The sequence below is a fragment of the Echinops telfairi genome, unplaced genomic scaffold, assembly GCF_000313985.2.
Source record: "Echinops telfairi isolate 266 unplaced genomic scaffold, ASM31398v2 ScPeMD7_443;HRSCAF=831, whole genome shotgun sequence".
Taxonomy (NCBI): Eukaryota; Metazoa; Chordata; class Mammalia; order Afrosoricida; family Tenrecidae; genus Echinops; species Echinops telfairi.
This window is the reverse complement of record NW_022104341.1, coordinates 29,585,751-29,596,404: the sequence shown is the minus strand read 5'-3', so window position 1 is coordinate 29,596,404 and position 10,654 is coordinate 29,585,751. Positions and strand designations below refer to the sequence as shown.

The following is a 10,654-nucleotide window of genomic DNA, read 5'->3' as shown; positions in this document are numbered from 1 at the left end:
CCCTCCTCTTTCCTCCTTCCGTCCTAATCGCCGGGGCTGGGGCGCCCGAGGACGGCGCCTCCGCTTGCTCCCGGAGCTGGGTGTCTCGTGCCGGGCCTTGCTGGCCCGGTGCCCGAAGGTGAGCCCTTTAACTTCTCCCGAAACGCCTCCCCTCCGCTTTGCCCCTCGCCCGGTGGGCTGGGCAGGGCCCGGCGCCCCGCCCCTCGCTCGGAGGGCGGGCGAAGGGGACCCGCAGGTGCACCCAGCCCGCCCGCGGGCCATCTCCGGGTTGGGTACCGGTATAATCCGCTTCTAGCTTGTTTGGAGGCGTGGGCACTTAGGAGCGGGACTTCAGCTGGAATACTGCACAGGGGCTTGGGAAGGAGACGAGAAATTGAGGGTGTTTGGAGAAAGGACCATCAAGTTCAGGTCCTTAAGAGCCAATAAGGGTCTTCGCCTTTCTGCCCCCTCTGTTCGGGGCATACGTTAGGGATAAAGAAATGAGATTTGGGGCTCTTAAAGAACCAGCTGCAGTGAAGAAGAGCTGCTGCCAGTCCTTGGGAAGAGAGGTAGGTCTCTGCTGGGGAGGAAAAGGTGGAAGTTGCAGTAACAGGTCTCATCTGGTCCGCAATTGTGATTGTGGGGGGCCGGGGGGAGGTGGTAACAGTAGATGTGGAGGTAGAGTTTGGGAAGGGGAAGGGAGAGGCGCACAAATGGAGACAGAGGGATCAATCAAGGGGTAGGCAGAAACATGGGGGATGTGGAGGTATTGGGAAGTCGTAGCCTAACGTGGGGCGCATCCTGAACCACTTGGGCCAGTATGTTATACTTACTGTTGCTTCTGTTCTATCTCCATGACTTGGAAAAATATTTTCTTTGGATCAGAGAAAGATGGGAGGACACATTTGAAAGTAACATAGGCCTGAAGAAAGAGCTGATGCAACACTTTCCTTAGTAGCTTTATTAATAAAATTCGGTGCAGAAAGCTCCTATTGTGGTGGTCGGACATGCTGGGCTGCGATCACCACTACCCCTCCGTGGGCTAGTGAAGATGAGGCTTTCTACTCCCGTAAAAGATTCAGCCTGGGGAGCAGTTCTCCTGCCCTGCTAGGGTCCCCATGAGTCGGTCCCGACAGTTGCAGTGAGTTTGGAGGGCGAGTGGTCGGATCCATTGGAAGCATGCAGGCAAGGAGCAATGCTAGGTGCTGTTTCCCTTGTAAGTACCTAAAGGGCCACCCAAATGCTAAGAATGGAGGCGATTCAGAGGATCCCACCAAAGCCTCACAGGTCTCTCACTCCTCCAGATCTGTAGGAAGAATCCAGTACCATAACCAATAAATAGGGCCATCAAACAGCTTTGTGTGTGTGTGTTTTTTTTTAACATTTTATTAGGGGCTCATACAACTGTTATCGCAATCCATACACACATCAATTGTGTAAAGCGCATTTGTACATCATTCTCAAAACATTTTCTCTCCACTTAAATCCCCGACATTAGCTCCTCATTTTCCCCCTCCCTCCCCGCTCCCCCCTCCCTCATTAGCCTGTGTGTTTTATTTTTAAAAGACAGCTTTTATGCATCCATAAATGTTGCCCTAACACCTATTGTCAGCCAGCTCCGCTCAGGGCGACAGTTGTAGGTTCTCCTGTTTTTAGCAAGAATGGAAATCTCCTTGAAATCTGAAAGCAAAATAACGAAGTTCCTGAGATTGAAATTTAGGTGGTCAAATTAGAATTCTGGTTTGCAGTATTTGGCTTCTGTAGGCTGTTGAGAGCACCCCAATAAAATGATTGAGGCCATCAATTTAGGAACGGGAGGGGAAAACAGTTCTGAAACTGTGAATTAATATTGTTTATATATCTGAACTTTTAAATCATAGATTGGCCTTATTTTTATTGAGGGTGTGTGTGTGTACTTTGTTGATTATAACTCGACAGATTACAAGGTCAGAGAGGAAGCTGTCCTTAAGTTACCTCCCGTCTCTGCCCATCCCCCAGTCTTTTCCAACACCATGTTGAGTAGTATATGATGCAACTGTCAAAATAGTGAGCCATGTTTGTGTCTCTTTCTCCCTCCTCTCTAGTCCAGTTTTTGGTTTTGATTTTTATACTTGTTGAGAATTTGCCCCCCTTTTTAATTCAGAGCTGTTTTTGATAAACTTTAGGAAAGTCTATTACACAGTCATGTCCAAATCATTCTGTGGTTTTGGTGGCTGTGTTTTGGAAATTGGATTTGATACCCCCTCAGCACTATACAGTGAGAACTGGCTGTGGAAGAGCTGAGATGTGTCCACGCTGTGTACTCATGATCCCTTATGTCTTGAAAGGTAGTGGGGAGGGGATATGGGCGTGTTTCTAGCTGGAGCTGGTGTCTGACACTGTAAGAAACACCAGTCCGTTTAGTGCCAGCAAAAAGCAGAGAGCCACAGTGAGTGCTGTGGGACCTTCACAAGGAAGGAGAGGATTCCTCATGAATCCCAGTGGGTAGATAAGATGGGTACACGTGAGGACACCGCATCATTGCCGTTGTATACGAGGGCAGGGAATTCTGAAACAGGAAGGCTGCTTCTAGCCAAGTGGGAGAGAGAGTGAGTGAGTGAGTGTGTGTGTGTGTTGGGGGAGGTCTGATCACTCTGAATGGATTGACTTTTGAGGCGGGTGGTTGCCTCAGAGGAAGTGGGAAGGAGCCCATGTTAAGGAAGTGGCATTCGGTAATCTTGATTCAAAAACAGTAGATAGGTTTTCTGACTGGAGCAAAGGACGTGACTAATGAAGGAAGGCAGAGAGAAACTTGTTAGTGGGAACCAAGAACCCCAAATTAGTGGTGGTAATCTTTTGTCTCAAGACCAGCCGTTTCAACCGAGAGTGATTTTGCCCCTCAGCAGTCTTTGTTAAGGTCCTGGAAGGGGTACTGTTTTCTGAATTGTGCAATTTGCAAGGACACTGCCCTGGAAGCTTCAAAACCTGGTGGGTGCTGCTGCTAATCCATTGATGGAGGGACGTGAACTCACTTGAGTTGTAAGGTCCTGAGAAGCTTATCATATACAGGCAAGCCCCACAACAAAGACTGGACCTGGCTGAGCTGCCAGCAGCCCAGAGGCTGAGAAATCCTTACTTAGAACACCCCTGTGGCCTCGGAGAAGCAGAATTCCATCCCACACTAAGTCTTGAGGGAGATGGTTCTTGACGCGTGAAGAGTAACACTTAGGTTAGGAGGACCAACCTCAGAGACATCTGCTGTGCTCAGACCTGAAGAGATTATCTGGCAAATCTTGGGGAGAAGCCTTTTTAAGAGATTGTGACAGACCAAATAGCAAGACAGTATAAACCTGGGAGAAGTGTCAAGGCATAGAACCAGACTTGGGAAGGGGTTTAGAGCAACCCTGGTCTAGCTTCTCATTTAAAAAAAAAAAAAATATATATATATATATATGTATATATATATCTCGTTTTCCTGGAAATAGACATACCAAACATGCTCCCATTCAACAACATCAGTCACATTCTTCACATTGTGTTCCAGTTGTTTCATCCTCTTTAACTTAGTGTCTCCTAAATGAGTAACTGTTATCCATTTGGTCTCATGTAGATAATTTTTAAAGAGAGTGTATCACTCAAGTGTGACTTTCTGTATTTTGTCAGTTAGCCCGCTGTCTTGGTGATCTAGTGCTGCTATAATGGAAATATCACAAAAGGGTGGCTTTAACAGACAAAAGTATTTGTCAGCGTTTTGGAGGCCTGAGTTCAGGGTGCTGCCCCGAGGGGAAGACTTTCTTTTTCAGCTCGCGAGGAAGGTTCCTGTCTCTTCAGCTTCTGCCTCCTGCTTCCTTGGGGATCTCCATGTGTCTTGGCATCATCTAGCACAGCCCATCTCTGCTCACTGGCTTGCTTGATGAATCTCTTTTATATATCAAAAAGAGGTTGATTTATGACACGCCCTACACTAGTGCTTCCCAAAGTGGGTGATACCACTCCCTGAGGGTGCTGGACCCATCTAGTGGGCTGCAGGAGTATGGGATTTACTACAGAAGATTTGAATGGCCAGGAGGATGTGCTAAAGATGCCTTTACACTTGTTCTGTCACATTAGCAAAACTCCAAAAAGCAGACTCATTGCCATCAACTGGAGTTCAGGCCCTGGTGGTATATAGTTGGCTGCTCGTTGGGGTGCTAACTGCAAGGTTAGCAGTTCAAAACCACCAGTCCCTCTGTGGGAGAAAGGTGAGACTTTCTATTCTCCTAAAGCAGGGGCCCTCAAACTTTTTAAACAGGGGCCCATTTCACTGTCCCTCAGACCCATTGGAGGGCTGGACTATAGTTAAAAAAATAACTATGAACAAATTCTTATGCACACTGCATATATCTTATTCTGAAGTGAAAACTAAACGGGGCAAAAACTCCCTGTGGGCCAGATAAATGTCCTCAGAGGGCCGCATGTGGCCCGTGGGCGGTAGTTTTAGGATGCCTGCAAGAGTTAAAATCTTGAAAACTCTCAGGGGCAGTTCATTTTTCTCTTACAGCAGTGGGTCTCAACCTTCCTAATGCTGCGACCCTTTCATACAGTTCCTCATGTTGTGGTGACCCCCCCAACCATAAAATTATTTTCATTGCTACTTCATAACTGTAATTTTGCTACTGTTATGAATCGGGCGACCCCTGTGAAAGGGTCGTTCGACCACCAAAGGGGTTGCGACCCACAGGTTGAGAATCACTGTCTTACAGGGTCTCTATGAGTTGATAACAAAAACTATCCATTCTCAAATGGGATTGTAACCACAGGCATAAAGGTTAGGATTTACAACACATTTGGGGGGAGACAATTCAATGAGTAACATCTGCTGTTTGGTTAATAGGTGACTTCAGGGGATAGTTTTGCTTCAGAGTTTGAAGAGTATCGCAGGGCAGTCGCCTCCGAGATTCTTCATAGGTCCAAAATCTAGACTCTTTAAGAATTTAAAGTTTTAGTCCATAGTTTTTCCCCATCCTGTCGGAATCCAGACATTGTGTCCCTGACCAGAGCTCTTGGTGGGAGCAGCAGGACACCAGCAGGACACCCAGGTTGAGGAGCCAGGGTCCGTGGAGGGAGCTAGTCCCGTGGTCTGGTTCCTTTGCTGAGTCTTGGGTTTCCTTCTGTGTTTTTCCCTTGCTCCATAAGAATGGAGACCAGTAGTTGAATCTTAACTTTGAAGACCCAGATACTCCTCACCAAACTGGTTTGAGAAACATAAACTTTAAAAACTATATTATGCCACTTGACTGAATTATCCTCTCAAACCTGATCTACCTTCTTATTTGTATTACCTTTCCTTGCTAATAAATGCTAGCCAGTCTCTGTTTAAATGACCCAGGAACAGAGAGCGCTCTACTTCCGAAGTTATTTTATGACAAATATGGATAGTTTGTATGATTAGAGAGGTTTTCCTCATTTGCATCAAAGACTTCCTCCTTGAAGCTTTCTTCCAATGGTTCTATTCCTCTGGAGCCACCGACTTCCACAGGACAGCCCCTAGTGCACAAGGACGATGGGATGACTCACATTGTTTGTGCTCAATGGCCCCTGGTGGCATAGTGGTTGCCTGCTGGGCTGCTGACTGCAAGGTCAGCAGTTCAAAGCCACCAGCAGCTCTGCAGGAGAAAGATGGGGTTTTCTACTCTCCTAAAGAGTTGGAGTCATGGAAACCCACAGGGGCAGGTCCATCCTGTCATAGAGGGTTGCTATGAGTCAGCATCAGCACAATGATATGATCTATGGGTATTGTCTTTATTAGCATTTCTCATGGGAAATAGTGGTGCCCAGAATTCGATACGGTATTAGAAATGTCACCTGGCAGGAGAGCTGTTTCCTTAGATGGAGGCACGTGCAACTATGTACTGCAGCTTAAACTTACAGTTGCCTCTTTTTGTTTTTAAAGCAGCCTCTAACCCAGACTCATGTAAAGATATGAGATGCCGCATCTGGCATTTGTTGGACAAAGAAATTTGCAAGATTTTTCTTAAAATTTTTTTTTGCTTGTTCAGTTTTGTCCCTTTTTGGGGGGTGGGGGTGGGGGTGTCTAATATTCTAGCCTGTTAAGATTTTAGAATCTTGCTCCTCCATCATGTGAGTGAGGAGCGAAGGATGAGCTTGCCGAAAGGTCTGAGTCCTGCCTATCAGTGCTGCAGAAGGCCCACTGCTCTGCGTGGCTGTGCCCTTTGAGAGTCAGGGGTTCTGAGTGCTGAAGGCAAAGACTTTTCAGCAGCTGAGTAACCCTTCGTTTAGGGGCTTCTAGGAATCTGTCTGTGGCCACACCACACTGCCTTCGGCTGTAGCAATGATTGCACCTGATAAGGTGCCCTTTTAAACTTGCTTTGAGTCTGTTGCAAGCTTCTGAAATTTGTACTCCATCCTCTGGGACCTTTGTAATTCTGTTTAGAAATCTGGACATGAGGTTCTAATGTTTTATGCAAATCAGATGCTTGCCAGATGAGAGTTGCTTTTGAAATTTGTGAAGAGTTAGGTAGGGAAGCTGGTACTGGCAAAAACCACATAGGAATTTGGTTTCCACGTGGGCCAAGCTTTTTCTCTTCTTTCTCTTTCCCCAAATATTTCCTTTAATTTAATTAAATTTTTTTACAAATATACTGGAAATAGTGACAGCTGTACTTTTGAGATAAAGAGAGAAGATAGGGGTTTACAAACAAACCTTTGCTCCCCAAACATGCTTAATTTGTCCTTTGTGTAATTTCATACTTCACTCAGACTTTTCATCTTTCCTGAGAAGACATTAGGGAAGTTACCATCCCCAGATAGAAAACCTTTGAAACAGGTGGGCCAGAAATCTTAGATAATATCACGCTGACTTGTCAGGATATTCTGATCTGTCTCACAAATTACATTTAAATACCTGACTGGGCTTGTGTGGCCGCCATCCATCAGCATTGATGGTGTTAACTCACTGCCATGGGGTGAATCCCAACTTATCACCATCCTGTAGGACAAGGCCGAACTGCCCCTGTGTGCTTCTGAGACTAACTCTCTATAGGAGTAGCAAGCCTACTCTTTCTCCCGGAGAGCTCCTGGTGGTTTCCAGCGGGTGGCCTTGAGGTTAGCTACCCAATGCTTAACCCACTAAGCCAGCAGGGTTCCTTGTTGATGGAATTCTTGAGTGAAAATCTCCCAACTCCCAACTACCCCAGTGTGACCTTTTTGTTAGGAGTGTCCATTGTGTCCTGATCTCTTTCTCAAGTGTTGCCTGTCCAGAGGGTACAAGCTGGTTGGTTTTACTTTTGACCCTGGTCTCCTTTGGGAAGAAGAGCTGTTTTGTGAATATATGAACGTTCATGAGAAAATCATTGAAAACCCCTAGATAATTGTCCTCTTGGATGTTCAAAGGCTAAGTTGTCAAATTTGAAGTCATTTTGGAAAATGTAGCTGGAGTGGATCAGTCATTGACTTTTATAGATAAAGTCAAAGCATTGGGCCGTGATGTGTGAAGCTCAAGTTTACATATGTGACAGACCTGGCACTAGAATCTTATTGTCTTAAGGACCACAAATACAGGCTAAGGATAAAGACTTATCTCTGGTTGGTGTGTAAACAGTAGGGTCCCTCAGGTCTTATTTACATAATTAAGTCAAAAGAAAGAGCACACAGTGGAATTTCTAGGTTTACATATGATAACAAACTCTTTCGAATCGTGAAATACTTAACCAATGGGGACTTACTCCAGGGAAACCATACTTGGACGTGTTAGTCATCAGAAGATCTGCAGGAGAGTTTCTGTATGGGCAAAGGTTAGATCAGGTGTTCGTAGGAAATTACAGAACTCTCTTCAGATAATGTCTTGGGGAAGCCTGGGAAATAGGAAATATTCTGATACCATGTTGTCCCAGTTTACTACTACAGATCACAAGGACCGGGAATGCTAAATTTGATCCAAAGATGTTGGCTCTAAATTCCTATCCTTAAGAAGAAGAAGAAAAAAAGGATAAATGCCCCTAATTTTGAACCAATATCTTTCTTAGAAGAAATACAACCAGAATGCTCCTTAGAGTATAGGATGGTGATATTTTGCCCCATGGTCTTTGGACATGTCCTCATGAGAGACCAGTCCCTGGAGAAGGACATCATGCATGGTAAAGTAGAGGGGCAGGGAAAAAGAAGGTTCTGGACCAGATGGGTCGACACAGAGGCTATCTCCATCAGCTGAACCCTAAGAACAACTGTGAGGCCAACACTGGACTGGGCCTTGCATTGTGCTGTGGTGCGTAGGTTTACTGTGAGTTGGATTTGACTTGTGGGCACCCAACATCAACATCCTTAAGAAAGACACCTGTGCTCCCATGATTCACATAATGATACCTAGAAAGTATGGGCCTTTCTCCCAGAGTGTAAGCTCCGGGAGAATATGGGTTTTGCCCATCTGTGCCTCAGATTAAAACCAATAGGACTTTTGAGTTTCTGGAAAGAGCTGTTAAGAAACCATTAGGATAGGGAGAGAGGAAGCCTTTCCTGTGACTCTAATGTAAGTCAACCTTGAGGTGGTACTTTAATTGCCTGCTCCCATGTCTCCAACCTCCAGCTCGCCCTCCGTGTGGTCAGAACAGCGAGGAATCTGTCCTGTTCGCACGGCTTCCCTGGCGTGCCGGACACGGTGGGTTCTCCGTTAGTTTCTGTTGCCTGAGCAGAGAGCAAAGCGGTTTACCTTAAAGTTTTGTATGGCCCAAATCCTGGTTGAAGGCAGGGAAATAATGTACTAATCATAGCTGGCGTAAAAGTCAAACAAAGGGGCACTTGAAAAATATACGTGTTCAGGCCTTGCCTCACCTCTCCAGGGGGAGTCAGCCTCTCTGGGGGAGGGCTAAGCAGGGCAGTACTGAAAAGCCCCACCGAGGCTGAAAGCCATGGTTGTACATAATTGCACACACAGGTGGGTACTGATGCAAGATACTGTCAAAACAACTTGAAACATTCATGTGTCAGACCCATGTAACCCCTCTCCTGAGCAGGGGATGCCCAAGACAGCAGCTGTCCCACAGTGGAACCTCCGTACCACTCTGAGACCCGGCCCCTTGGCCTGGATGGCATGATGGGGCCAACTGAATCCATCCTTGAGCAGTGGTTTCCAGACGTGGATCCATGGCGACACTTCCTCCCACCCAGGGGAAGATGAGAAAAACCGAGGCGATGTTCCAGTTTCCATTTGGGTACAACGTTTCCGCAATTCCAAGGGTCTCTGAGAGCTTCTGGTGTTTTTACGGTAGGGTACATGATGGTAGTTTGCTATTTGGCGTCATGTCTCGGTCACATAAAATCTGGCAGTTTTGTGACAGTCTTTTGGAAACTTTACAACTCTCTAAAATCAAAAGTTGGTGAGTCACTGCTGCGCCGGGTTTCTCCCGTTGTCCGTCCGTATCTCCCCTTTGACATCTGCTATCGGGGAAGGCTTACAAATATTAATGTTAGATTCCATTACGCATGTGCCTTTCTTAATTTTTTTTTCTTTCCTCCCTTGCCTGTTGGTAATAGTTAGGAACATTGCCAGTGAGCAATTCACTTCCCCAGTCATGCGTAAATCCCACTGCTAAGTCTTAGCATCAACACCGCAAGGGATTTTAGAAGGGAGAGGAAAGAACGACTGTGCAAGACAGCCTGTCTCTGTGAAGATGCTGGCCCCGAGAGCTGCTGCTTCACACCTTCCCCACGGGAGGCGGGAGGCGGGACAGGGTTGATGGCTGGGCCCAAATGCCATTAGTTGGAAATGATCTTTGTAGATTATTACCCAACCTCACCCTAAGAAATATTTGAAAATCCAGATGTTTTGGAGACTGGCACCCTTCTGAATAATCTTTTGAAATCAGTGAGTTGGCAGATATAACTAGTGTCAGACTTTGAGTTTTCACTATATTCGAGAATCTAGATTATTTAAAATTAACTGGGCTTAAAAGGCTTGCTAATTCCTTATTTTAAATAAGCAGTGGTACAATTTTTGGAACATCCAAAGTCACTAGCAATTAACTACTACTTATGCAGCATTTATTGGTTGCTCAAACCTATGCGCTGGAATTTATATATGTTCTCACTTTCCAGATGAAGGAATTGAAGCTTAAAGGCAGGTTATGTGATGTGGGGAAAGTCACACAGAAGTGGTACAGCTGGAATTTGAACCCAGGCTTGTGTCATTGCACACCTTGTCTCCTCACCTGCTCCCTCTTAGCTCCCTGGGTTCATTTCATGGTACCTGTTAATATTTTTGCTAGGACACACAAAAAAGAGAACCAGATGTTGCAGTGTAAAGGGACCTTACAACCTACCTGCTTCGTGACCCTCTGTCCATGAACTGACCTCTGGATCCTGCTAACGCAGCTGGTTGAGTACAGGCAACTGTAGTCACACCCAGACTGTTAGGCTTCTGGGCCAGCAAATAGCAACCTGTTACTAAAATCCGTTGAGTGGAACTGAATCCTAGAACCGAGGTTCTTGAAGCGACCATGTTGTTTTGATGCTTTCTCTTGCACTATCCAGAGTGCCAGTGGTGCAGGAGAGAGAGTGTCACCTGTGTGGCCCTTGAGTCCAATACTATAGGATAGAGTAGAGTTGCCATTTGGGTTTCTAACACTAAATCTTTACGGGAGCAGGAAGCCTCATCTTTCTCCTGTGGAGCAGCTAGTGTATTTGAATGGCTGACCTTGTGATT

The 10,654-nt window shown here is 45.9% G+C and overlaps 1 protein-coding gene across 2 annotated transcripts in view; it reads left to right on the top strand.

The window, feature by feature from the left end:
* The first annotated feature begins 378 nt into the window (after window positions 1-378).
* The window catches only part of LRRC8D (leucine rich repeat containing 8 VRAC subunit D), a 143,641-nt gene continuing 133,365 nt past the window's right edge, over window positions 379-10,654 (top strand). For both annotated transcript variants that reach the window (XM_004699271.2, XM_045292144.1), the window contains exon 1: window positions 379-548. The gene's annotated coding sequence lies outside the window, so the exon portion shown is untranslated. The remainder of the gene's footprint in view (window positions 549-10,654) is intronic.